Below are 12,681 nucleotides of genomic sequence, written 5' to 3'. Positions count from 1 at the left end.
GGCGGGGTGGAGAGAGAGAAAGGCCGGCGGGGCTGACGTGGCGGCGCGGGATTGGTTGGCGGAGGCGGCGGGCGACGTGGCACGACGGGACTGGCTCGGGCGAGGTGTCCGGCGGACATGTCCAGCACGGGCGGACGTGTCCGGCGGCGCGAGGATGAAGATGGCTACGGTTAGACCGGGATTTCGGGGAAGATGCACGTATTTATAGATGGAGGGAGCTAGGAGAGTCAAAATGGAGTGCGGTTTTTGGCCACGTGATCGTGATCGAACGGCGGAGAGCATGGAGGGGATTTGGATGTGTTTTGGGCCACTTGGAAGGGGTGTTGGGCTGCAACACAAAGAGGGCTTTTACGGTGACCCGGTTAACCGTTGGAGTACCAAACGACCTCCAAATGGCACGAAACTTGACAGGCGGTCTACCGGTGCTATACCAAGGCCGCTTGGCAAACCTCGGGCCATTCCGGGAAAGTTTAACACCCCCTCACAATGAGAGACAAAAAGGGGACACCGTAGGACATAGGAGTGTCAGATTGCAAAACGGACAACGGGGAAAATGCTCGGATCCATGAGACGAACACGTATGCAAAATGAGATGCACATGATGACATGATAAAATGCAACACGCAAGAAAATGACATGGCAACACCGACGAATAACTGGCAGACACCTGGCGTAACGGATCCGGGGCGTTACACTCCACTTCCAACTGTAGCTTCTTGGCCCTGAGATTCAAGAGTTCAAAACTAGTACACTATACTAGACTAGACTAGACTAGAAGTACAGTACATCGCACTAATACTCGTAGTTGAGAAAAGTAGTACTGGTACTGCTATAGTACGAGTACGTACTCCTCCGTCACATAATGTAAGACGTTTTTTGACACTAGTTGGCGTGTACAAAAAATGGCAAAAACATACCCAAAATTTCTTATTCCACGCTAAAAACTACTACCTATTGCCAAAAATTTCTTACTAGTGCTATTATTTACAATATAATGCAATTCCATAATGTTCCATAATGCTTGTACTATTAGTAAATAATAGCATCACCCCTTCGCTAAGGAACGATCTACAGTTGGAAGGGAGGAGGCCCTGCGGTTACTACGCTCTTATCTCCTCCTCGCCATATCCCCTCCCCCCGAAGAGAAGGCAGTTCGTTGCTGCTCCCATGGATTCGCCAGGCGGTTCTCCTCCTCGTTGGGGCTGGGAGACCTTGGACGACGATCCTCTAGGAGAAATCGCACGCCGGTCCGACGTCCTCACCGCCGCAAGACTCGGTGCTTCCTGCACCAACTTTTTCAAGACGCTGCTTAAACAGGTTTGGGAAAAGGCCATGCTTGTTGGTCTTCCATGCGTCCTCGAGGAGAAGGTTCTTCTATGGGACAATCCTTCGAATAGTCCACCGTCCCTGGCCATGGTTGCACGTTGACTCCGCTAGAGTTGCCGACGTTGAGAGGTAGTCGGATTTTGTCCGATGAGCAGGTCAGTAATGGAGTTTGATCAAGTAGTACTTAATTATTCCATTTCCATCCCGTAATTTCTCCGCTGCCCACCGTCTTATATATAGGTCTTGGTCGGTGCCAACGAAGATTGGCTTGCATACCTCCGGCCGGATACCACCATCATTTTGCACAACATCCACAACAGTGCGGCCGTTCCGGTAGACCCCTTCTCCACCATTGGGATCGGCCTTCTGGACTGGCTGGGCTTGAATACGTATGATGATGCCTACATGAGATTGAAGAAGATAGCAATTGCGGACCCGCCGACAAAGCGACGCGGCTACGACGGTTACTATCTCATCGCGGTGTTCGACATAAGGATTGCCATCAATGCAAGACGCAGTAACAGCAGAGGCTGGCACATGTTGGCGGCGGCAGATTTGTACCCCTACATGTTCGAAGACGTCGTGCGCCATCTAGGCTGCATCTTCACGGTGACAAGCCAGGGGACTTGTTTCATCTGGTTGCCATCCTACATATAGGAGACAAACGGAATGCACAAACCATCATTTGCATCCCTAATGGTACTCCATTATTTTGTAGGGACCAGTCATCCCCCGATCAAAATAAGATCGTCGATCCTGGATGTGCATTTGCATCCGCAATTCGATCTAACCTGGAACCTTGTAGCTGACTTTGGCATATTGGGATCAACTATCTTAGCAGCCGTTACCCATGGTACCACTGATGTGCAACATGGTCACACAATCTACCACAATCAAACCGTCACCATCTATCCAGGTATTCCATTTTTAACCCTCTCGCCTTCTCTTTCATTGTTGTACTAGTAGTATACTTAGTACTACTAGTAGGAATACTTTTTACCTTGGAGGACGCGTATAGCTAGCTGGGCCCTTGAAAACTTGAACCAACTAGCTGCCACCATTTTTGTTTTCCCATGTCTTACTATCTCATCCATGTAGCCAAGAGTGGCTATATATAATAAGCCGGTTATTTTACTTCCTCTATACCAGAGTAGTACTATTTGCTGCATAGTACTACTGACCGCCATATTTGAGCACAACATTATTATGCATGGACCTTGACTATGTACGTCACCATGTGTCTAGATCTGGGATGCCGCGTGTACCAGATGAACGGCGCCGAGTTCAACCCCTGTGATGCTACTTGGGTGCCGAGGAACACTCTTGGAGAGTACTCGCTTTCCATCGGGGACAGCTACCCCATTGTGAAGCGGATGCCACCTTCCGTGCACGACACGGAAGGCCTGTCGTTCATGAAGCATGGTTGTGTCTTCATTGCGCATTGCCGGATGAACGACATGCTGGGACACACTATCCCTGATTTATGCCGCTTCAACTTGGATGAGTCTCCATCGTGTGGAACTGGACTAGAAAGCTGTGACAATGATTCCCGTTGCCCACCGCTATGGATCGTGCCATCCATGAAGAACACCTGGGACTGGAACCTGGAGGAGGACATGCATGTAGCCCATCTATAACGTGTAAGTGGAGTACGGTAATTGTGAACGGTAGTGCTATGAATATATGTAGACTAGTCGTGCACAAATTTATCACATGAATTGGAGATGAAATTGTGTGGCATACTGGCATTTGTCCTTTAGAATTTATTACTAGTAAATGTGTTATTTGTATGTGTGGTTGTTGCACGGGCTCCAACATGCTCTTTGAGAAAAAAAAGGTTGCACAGCTTTGGATATACGTGATGTGGCGGCATCATACAGTAGCATCATTCGCTATAGTTGTAGTACACTCCTACTAGGACGACAACTCCTATAAAACCTTGCACTTGGCTCTTTGCCTCTTCGGGAGGTTCAACAGTTCGTACTCGTGTGAATCTTGCACTTGCCTCTTCGCCTCTTCGGAAGGTCCAACAATGATGATACTACAATACAATATGCGTCTGGTAATCTGACACCGATTGAACTGATGCACGTCCACCGCAAGGGCGAGGGAGAGGGCGAGGGAGAGTAAGAGGGAGAGGGCGCTGTAGTCAAAACCCTCTCCTCGTCCTGCGAACCACCGCGGGCGTGGGCGAGGGAGAGGCGTAGTAAGCAAGCTTCTCCTTGTTCGGCGAGTTGACGGGACATATCAATGCAGTACTAGTACTAGTAATAGTCCATACTGCGTCCTTTCCGATTAATATGGCTTAATTTGAAACGAGAAAAATACACTAGCGGTCAGCGTATGTAACAATACGCTCTTTACGGTCACTATATATAGTTTTGCGTCGAGTATACGATCACTAGCTCATCATAGAGCACCGTATTGCACCCTACTGACCGGCCACATAGTCAACGTGGCACTATGTTGACTGGTTAAATTGTCACCTGGTTTCTGGGTCCCACCTGTCAGTTGGCGGAGCAAAGAAATCAGTTAAACAAAACTTTACGCAGGCGCCACACAAGTCCAACCCTTGCGCCCGAACCGACCGGCTGTGTATGTGAGTGCATGCACGTGTCCTCCCTCGGCCTTCCAATAAAGAGTGTACATCGGCTATAAAACAAAGAGTGTAGTAGTACATGATGTACATCTACACTTCCAATGCATTTAGGCTTTAATCTAAATCGATATTGATTGACTAATGCACCAACTTGTGCTGTAGGTATAGGCTACATGTCTATCCTTAATTACAGCATGGAACGGCCTTCATTTAATCTTCTTATCTCAATGGTCGCATGCACATATAAGTCTGCTACTCTTGGGCATTAATTATACCCTGGTCAATGTGTAAATCTCTAAATGTACAGTCTTTCACAGACGTAGGGAGTAGGTTGAGCACTTGAGCGTGAGCGTGTGTGTTGCGTCGTGTGTTGTGTGCCGCATGGGTGCATGAGTGTTGCGTGCGTCCTTGTGGAGTACGTGTGAGTGTTGCATGTTGCATGCATGCATGCATGCATGCATTGGGCTTACTCCCTCCCATTGACATGTTCATATTTCAAACTTCCTCTGTTCCCTCCATATGGTGATACTCCCTCTGTTCCCAAATACTCCAGTACAGAGTAAAAGCCTCCCTCTGTTCCCAAATACGGAGTATTTGTCTTTCTATATATTTCAACAAGTGACTAGGTACGGAGCAAAATGAGTGAAGTGAGCGTAGAGGCATAGGGATATTGTAGAAAGGTAATCCTTGCAATCCATCATTCCCCATCTCGGTCCGAGAGAACTATTCTACTAGTCTTCTTAGTGAAGTGACAATACACGCTGCAGCAGATGGGACACGTAATAATAAGCTGAACTAGCATGTTGGTGTTACTAAATCAGCCTTACCCAGTACTGCCATCATATTTGCCAGTAGAGCACGCTTCCACAAATACGCCTACGCACCTGTGTCCTCCATTAACTGACATATGGGCCCTCTTGTGGTAGACCCACATGTTATCAGTGTAACTATTTACACTCCGGAGGACGGTGCCTATATCCTGGTGGTAGTACTAGTAGAATTGAGATTTAATGCACTTTCTTCCCGGTGTTCCACTCTTCTTCCTCCTCTCTTCTTCTTCCTCCTCTCTTCCCCATCGTCGGCTGCATACCATTTACCCCCGCTCACTGCTCGCCCGCCTGCACCATCTTCCTTGGTAGCTCGCACGTACCATATCCCCCCGCTCACTGCTCGGCCACACGAGGAGAAGCTTCTTCGCTCGCCCGCCCGAATCCACTTCCCCGCTGGCTCGCAGGCACCGAAAACCCCAATGGTAGAACCGACTGACACGCAGAGCCGCGATTGGAATTCCCTCCCCGATGTTCTCTCGGAGCAGATCTGTAGTCGTATGGACCTACTCAGCACCATCCGTCTGGCCGCATGCTCGGTGTCTTTGTACCGTCTACTCGTCTGCAACCGGCCGGCTCTTTTCAAGACACCCTGCTTGATGATGCCCGATCCTCGCAGGTGGCCCAGACGCTGACTTGACGATCCTACGGAGGTTGCCGTGGTGCCCCTCGACATGCGACCACTACCCGTCCACTTGTCCTTCATGCGCGGCCACTACTGGGCGGGCATGAAGGCCAACTGGATCATCCTCATCCACCACACCGGTAGTCCGTGGCATCTCGTGGATATCTACACCCAGCGAGAGATCACCCTTCCATCGTTGGATACCGCCGACATCGAGCCTCGCGGCCCACTGGACACTCCTGCCTACTACGCACGAGACGCGTCAAGCTTTTGGCTCGACCTCTGTTTGCAGAAAGTTGTAATCTGCGAAGTGCCCACACCATCAGAAGACTACATGGATTACAAGCTCATTGCCTTGTTCAACATGGGATTAGTCTATCTCGAATCCGGTCGCCATACATGGTTATGGCTCATCATCAATCCTATTGAGGCAACATTTCTGTCTGATGCTATAGTGCACGATGGCATTGTTTATGCGGTCGATGCACAGATTGGCTGCCTATACTGGTGGAATCTATCGTCGTGTAATTGTTCTATCTCATCTCATCTTTACCTTATGAATACGACTGCCTATTCATTTGTTACAAATTTAGAATGCATAGCATGTCTATAACCACATCATTGCTATATGTTCCTCTCATTTCTTAGATTTTTATGACCACACATGTTATTGTTAGAGTTGATATGAGAACAATTGGCATCTAATGATTGTTAGAATACATATTATGAGCATAACATGATGATTGCTATATGTTACTCTCGTTTACTAGATTTTTATAACAACGCATGTTATTGCTTAGAGTTGATATGAGAATAGTAGTAGTAAGTGCTATGGTAGAATATGAGTAGGCGCTGTCATAGCTGTTTTCCTCTCATTGTTACATGATGTTTGAACCATGACATGTTGCTAGAATATGAAAGCCATTGGCTTACTTTTTAACTTGGGGTATGATTATGACCACGGCATTGCAATTCTCTGTCTATGATATGTGTCACTGTTATAATAATCTTAATTCCACACATACTCTGAACATGATTGTTTATTCTTGTCCTTTTGGTCTCCAATTTGAATTGTTGCAGCAGACGCAAATGCGCTGGCCTTCATGATTCCAGGACCTGGAATCATACCAGCCGATGGGTGCTGGTTTATCGCTTGTTCAGCTGACGGCGGTCATTTGATGCTCATTCGCACATACCAAATTGACCAAACCATTACATCAAACCACATGCAGTACAATGCATGGGGCGTTCGTTACACTGATGGCTATGGCTGCTTCGTGTTCGAGAAAGATCCCAGCTCCGTTGGGCCAGGCGTATTCAACTGGAGGCGGGTTTACAGCCTCGGCAACCACTCCTTGTTCCTCGGGCTCAATTATCCGATCATCCAACCAATCATCGATCATATCACCGGTGATGATTACTATGCTATGCAACTTCCATTCACGAGGGGGGCTGTGTTTACACATCATACCATGGGTTTCATGAATCACCATATCCAGAGATTTGTCGACACAGCCTGTTGCCAGGTAATCTTCAGTGTGTGAAAGGCATCAAGCTTCCATGCGATGGATGGGTTTTGCAAACCTGACATGCGGCGATGTGGTTCATGCCAACAGCAAATATGCACAACATGATTCGTGCCGATATCTAGACTGAGCCATGTATTCTGCTGCTGTAGCACGACCCTCTTTTGTTGGATATTATGTACTGTTGTTAGTTTCAAGCACTCCTCTGGTTTGAAGGATAGATACCTTCCTGGGACCAAGTGCATCCTAACTCACCTGTGTAGGATGTACTGATAATGATGACGGAGATGCTATGCAGAAGCCATATATATACATATATATCAGTTAGGCTTCAAGTGCATACTTGTTAGTTAAACCTATGTATAAATTGTGACACTAAATACAACTAGTAAGTAGTACAGTAGCAGTACTAGTATACATCGGTCAAATTATTCATCATGTCCACACATTGAATTGACGTGATAACACGCTGCGCGTGAGGTGACACAAGAATCCCGGCGGCGTGTTTGGGTATTCCGGACTTCAGATTTGGAGTACCACCTATCTGTCGAAATCTTTTTTTTTCAAACGGAGGCAAAAGATTTGCCTCATCCATTAAATAAGAGGAGAATAGAGTTTAGAGTTTTTACAAACGCCCTTGCAAAACGGCATGGCAATTACTCTCGTAAAACTGTCGAAGAAGCGCGAGTTTTTACTCTGTCGAAATCTTTCATCCTTCACTTATAACAGTTGATTGGTCATACATTGAGTACCATATAACTGGAATTACCGATGCAAGTCGAAGAAGGATTGGCCGGTGCTGCCGGCTGGCGTCAAGTTCAATCCCACGGATCAGGAGCTGATCGAGCACCTTGAGGCCAAAGTGAGTGTTGACCATGCGAGATTTCAGTCTCTCATCGATTTGTTCATACCAACCATCGACAGCGAGTACGACATATGCTACACCCAACCTGAGAAACTTCCAGGTAAGACACCGATCGGCCATCTACTTGCACAAACATATTCCTTTGTTTATAGCTCTATTTTTCTTTTTAGACGCAGACCTAGTGAAACAATTACAATTTGACAGTTAATAAAAAGTGAAACAAGTGACTGCAACATGCCAAAGATGTTATGAAAATGCAAACTAGGTACACTAAAACCTGTATTCCACAATACTGCAGGTATCACACTGAGTGGCCTAAGGAACCATTTCTTCCAGCGCAATTCCAGGGCGTTCAAAAGGGGCACGTGGATGCATCGCAAGATACAGTCGGAGTGCGGCACGCACGCGATGTGGCACAAGACCGGCAATACCTTGCCTGTGATGGTCAACGGCCGGCAGACGAGCAGCAAAAAAGGTTCTGGTGCTACACACCAACAAGAACTTCGACCAGCAGAGGACCAACTGGCTGATGCACCAGTACCACATCGGGTACCTGGAGCAAGAGAAGGAGCGGGAGCTGGTCCTCTACAAGATTTTCTACCACATGAACACTAGGGCCAGGACTAGTTTGGTATTGGTAGTTGTACTACCTTGTCATCCGCAAGTTGGTATTGTTGTTAACGATCTTTTGGTATGAAGTTGCATTTGCTTCCAACCATCATGCCGAGGGTCGACGTGGATATAAAGCAGAATCATTTGTTTTGAAATGAATTCTCAGGCACCTGATTTTTATTTGATGGGTAGCATAAGCGCCCGCCGATCGAATTCCCAGTTCTGCAGTTTTTTTGAAACAAGTGCATGCACTTATTATCACGATAAAAAAACAATATCCATGTTGCGTCCCAGTTATCAGTCTGTGCTTGCAGAATTCTCTCGTTTATTGAGCACGTATATTGTTTTTTCAGGTCGAGCAAGTTTCAACTGGGTTGTAGACTGACCAGGGTTGGTTTTGTTTTTAACAGGCCCAACCCATGATCCAGCAGGTATCTACTGGCCTCTCGCCCGCCAGCGTTAGTTATATTTTGTCTTACAACATCCGCAGGCAGTTTTGTTACTGAATCAAACACACAGCCTAGTTCTATTTTCCTCTTGAAACGCATGTCCTACATCGGTTTTCTAATCTCTACCTATAGATTTACTAGTTCATATACACGTATCATTATATTGAAAACACATAAAATTCCCTTTTCATATTTACATCCTTATTTTTGTTGTTTTTCCCACCCAGCGCTGATTTTTTTACCACTGGTTTTCCCTTAAACCAACTCAATTGTCCCACGTCTTATTTTCTTACAAAAACAAAACAATTTTTTTGGCAAATCAATAAGTTCTTAAAAAAATGTTTATCATTTCGGGATTACAATAGTTTGGACTCCACCGAAATATGCAAAATAAGGTTGAACTTTTTGACCGTGGTCCTGGGCAGAAAATGGGTTGTAATAAATTACTTAAGAATTAGAAAATGGGCTGCAAATTATAAAAAATAGCAAATGGGCTACAAATTGTAAAAAATAGCAAATGGGCTTTATGTTGTCTGCCACAGATTTGGAGGCTGACTTGTGGGCCTACTAAGTTCATGCGTACACAAGGTTTCTTAAAAAAGAAACTTAGTCAACAATCGACTCTACCAGCGTCAGACCGTTAGATGTTAATCTAACGGCAATCGTGCTTCTTCAGTCTCTGATCTTCCTACCCCAACTGCCCAAACCAGCACCGTCGGAACCGCCTGCTCCCGCCTCCCGTGGCCGGCAGTGCTGCCGGGCAGGCCTTACGGCCCCATCATACTCGCATCCCTGGCCTGTCTATCCCTCTACTCACCCACACCTCCTGTTATTTTCCGACGACGGCAGCCAAACCAGTCAACCCTCGTACTCTCCACCGCGTGGGCAGCCACTGACGTGTCTTCGCCGGCTCCCTGTTGTTCCCTTCGTAGGCCTCGTCGTTGTTCACCGCCATGGTGCTCTCGGCGCGGCATGGTCAATGATGTCCGTCCAACGGCTGTAGTGCTTCTTCAACCTCTGGTCTCCTTGCCCCAGCCGCCCAAAGCAGTGCCGGTCGTGCCGCATGCTCCTACCTCCCATGGCCGGCTGTGCTGCCGCAGAGGCCTCACCGTCCCCATACTACTCCCACCGCTGGCCAGGCCATCCCTCCACTCACCCACTCCCCCTGTTATTCTGCGACGACGGCAGCCTCACACCGCAGCCGAACCAGTGAACCCTTGTACTCCTCTCCATGTGGGCATCCACTACCGCGTCTCCCCCGGCTCCACGTCGTCCCCTTCCTAGGCCTCGCCGTCGTCCATCGCCCTTGTGCTCTCGGCGCGGCATGGTCAATGTGGTCAACGACCGACTTCCATCGGAAGAGTACTGTACGTGGAGAGGCTGACAGCTGGGTCCATGGCAGCCGCAAGGAAGTGCCTCCTTATTACGCGCAAAATAATTATTCCTCCACTTGACAGTAGGGACCCACCGGACGGGCCACCAGTATTTCACGAAAAAAACATTTCCCCCCTAACTTCTATGACCCACCGGATGGGCCACCGTATTTCGTAAAAAAAACGTTTGCCCCTGACTGCTAGGACCCACCGGATGGACCACCGTGTTTCGCAAAAAAATGTTCCCCCCGCTGTTAGCTCGGACCCACCGGAAGTGCCTCCTTATTATGCACAGAAAAATGAATACTCCCCCTGATAGCTGGGACCCACCGTGGTGGGAGGCTGACTTGTGGGCCTACTAAGTTGACGGGGACAGAGGGCTTTGTCAACTTAGTCAATATGAATGATTCTAGCTCCATTGACCATACGATGTCCATCCAACGGTCGTCGTGCTTCTTCAATCTCTGCTCTTGCTGCTCCAGCCGCTCAAACAAGCGCCGGCGGGACTGCCTGCTCCCTCCTCCCCATGGCCGGCTGTGCTGCCGCGCAGGCCTCACCGCCCCACCGTACTCCCATCGCTGGCCTAGCCATCCCTCTACTCACCCACACGCCCACACCTGCTGTTATTCTCCGGTGAGGGCAGACAAACCAGTAAACCCTCGTACAGTCGTACTCCCCTCCGCGTGGGAAACAACTACCAAGTCTTCCCTACCTCCGTGTCGTTCCCTTCCTAAGCCTCACCGTCGTCCACTGCCCTAGTGCTCTCAGTGCGGCATGGTCAACATGGTCAAGGAACGGCTTCCATCAGACGTGGACTGTACGTGGAGGGGCTGACAGCTGGGTCCAGGGCCGCAGCAAGGAAGTGCCTCGTTATTACGTGCAAAATTATTATTCCTCCACCTGACATCTGGGACCCACCGGAAGGGCCTCTATATTTCACGAAAAAAACGTGTCCCCAGCTGACATGTCGGACCCACCAGCTATCTTCGCATGCAAGGAAGGGCCTCCTTATTACGCACAAAAAAATGAATACTCCCCCTGCCAGCTGGAACCCAGCATAGTGGGAGGCTGACTTGTGGGCCTACCAAGTTGACGGGGACGGACGGCTTTGTCAACTTAGTCAATATGAACGATTCTAGCTCATGTTATCGTATGATGTTCATCCAACGGCCGTAGTGCTTCTTCAACCTCTGGTCTTCTTGCTCCAGCCGCCCAAACCAGCGCCGGTCGTGCCGCGTGCTCCTGCCTCCCGTGGCCGGTTGTGATGCCGTGGAGGCTTCACCACCCCCTACTACTCCCACCGCTGTCCAGGCCATCCCTCTACTCACCCACACCCCCTGTTATTCTGCGACGACAACAGCCTCACACCGCAGCCGAACAAGTGAATCCTCGTGCTCCTCTTCATGTGGGCATCCACTGCTACGTCTTCCCCAGCTCCGAGTCGTCCCCTTCCTAGGCCTCACCGTCATCCACCGCCGTGGTGCTCTCGGCGTGGCGTGGTCAACGTGGTCAAGGAACGACTTCCATCGGACGTGGACTGTACGTGGAGAGGCTGACAGCTGGGTCCACGGCCGCCGCAAGGAAGTGCCTCCTTATTACGCGCAAAATAATGATTCCTCCACCTGACAGCAGGGACCCACCGGACGGGCCACCGTATTTCGCGAAAAAAATGATTCGCCCCCCTGACTACTGGGACGCACCAGCTACATCTTTGCACGCAAGGAAGTGCGTTCGGGCAAAAAAATGATTCACCCCATGATTGCTGGGACCCAACAGCTACATCTTTGCACGCAAAGGAAGTGAGTCCGCGCAAAAAAAACCGATTCGCCCCTCTGACTGCTGGGACCCACCAGCTACATTTTCGTACGCCAGGAACTGCCTGACAGTCGGGACCCACCTGGTCGAAGCGTATGTAGCATTGTCATTCTAGTCGCGAACTTGTACGTACATATATACTGGTCGATGTAGAGGCACGCACATGTCATAGTAGAAGCACGTACGTGTCGTAGTAGAGGCGCGCACGTAGCATGGAAACGTACGTACAGCGGCCAGGGTACAAGAAAGAAAATACGGCCATGTATGTGTACATACGGGCAGGGTCTCGAACGCCTAGTCGCGCATACGTGCGGCGAGGGCTCATGTTCATGGGGAGGCAACGGAATGCGTCGTGTTCATGGGGAGGCAACGGAATGCGTCGTGTTCATGGGGAGGCAATGGAATGTGTCGTGTTCATCGGGAGGCAACGGAATGCGTGGGAGCCAACCATCTTGGACGGAACAGGCGATGGAAACGAGGCCTAGCGTACCGCATAACGGAGGAAACGGACCTCCTACGGTCGAAACGGGGGTCCTGTTGATCGGGAGGGGTGTGGCGTACCGCAAAACGGAGGAAACAGACCTCCTACGGTCGAATTGGGGTTCTGTTGATCGGGAGGGGCCTGGCGTACCGCAAAACGGAGGAAACGGACCTCCTACGGTCG

Source organism: Triticum dicoccoides, chromosome 3B, assembly GCF_002162155.2.
Source record: "Triticum dicoccoides isolate Atlit2015 ecotype Zavitan chromosome 3B, WEW_v2.0, whole genome shotgun sequence".
Taxonomy (NCBI): Eukaryota; Viridiplantae; Streptophyta; class Magnoliopsida; order Poales; family Poaceae; genus Triticum; species Triticum dicoccoides.
This window is presented reverse-complemented; position numbering follows the sequence as displayed.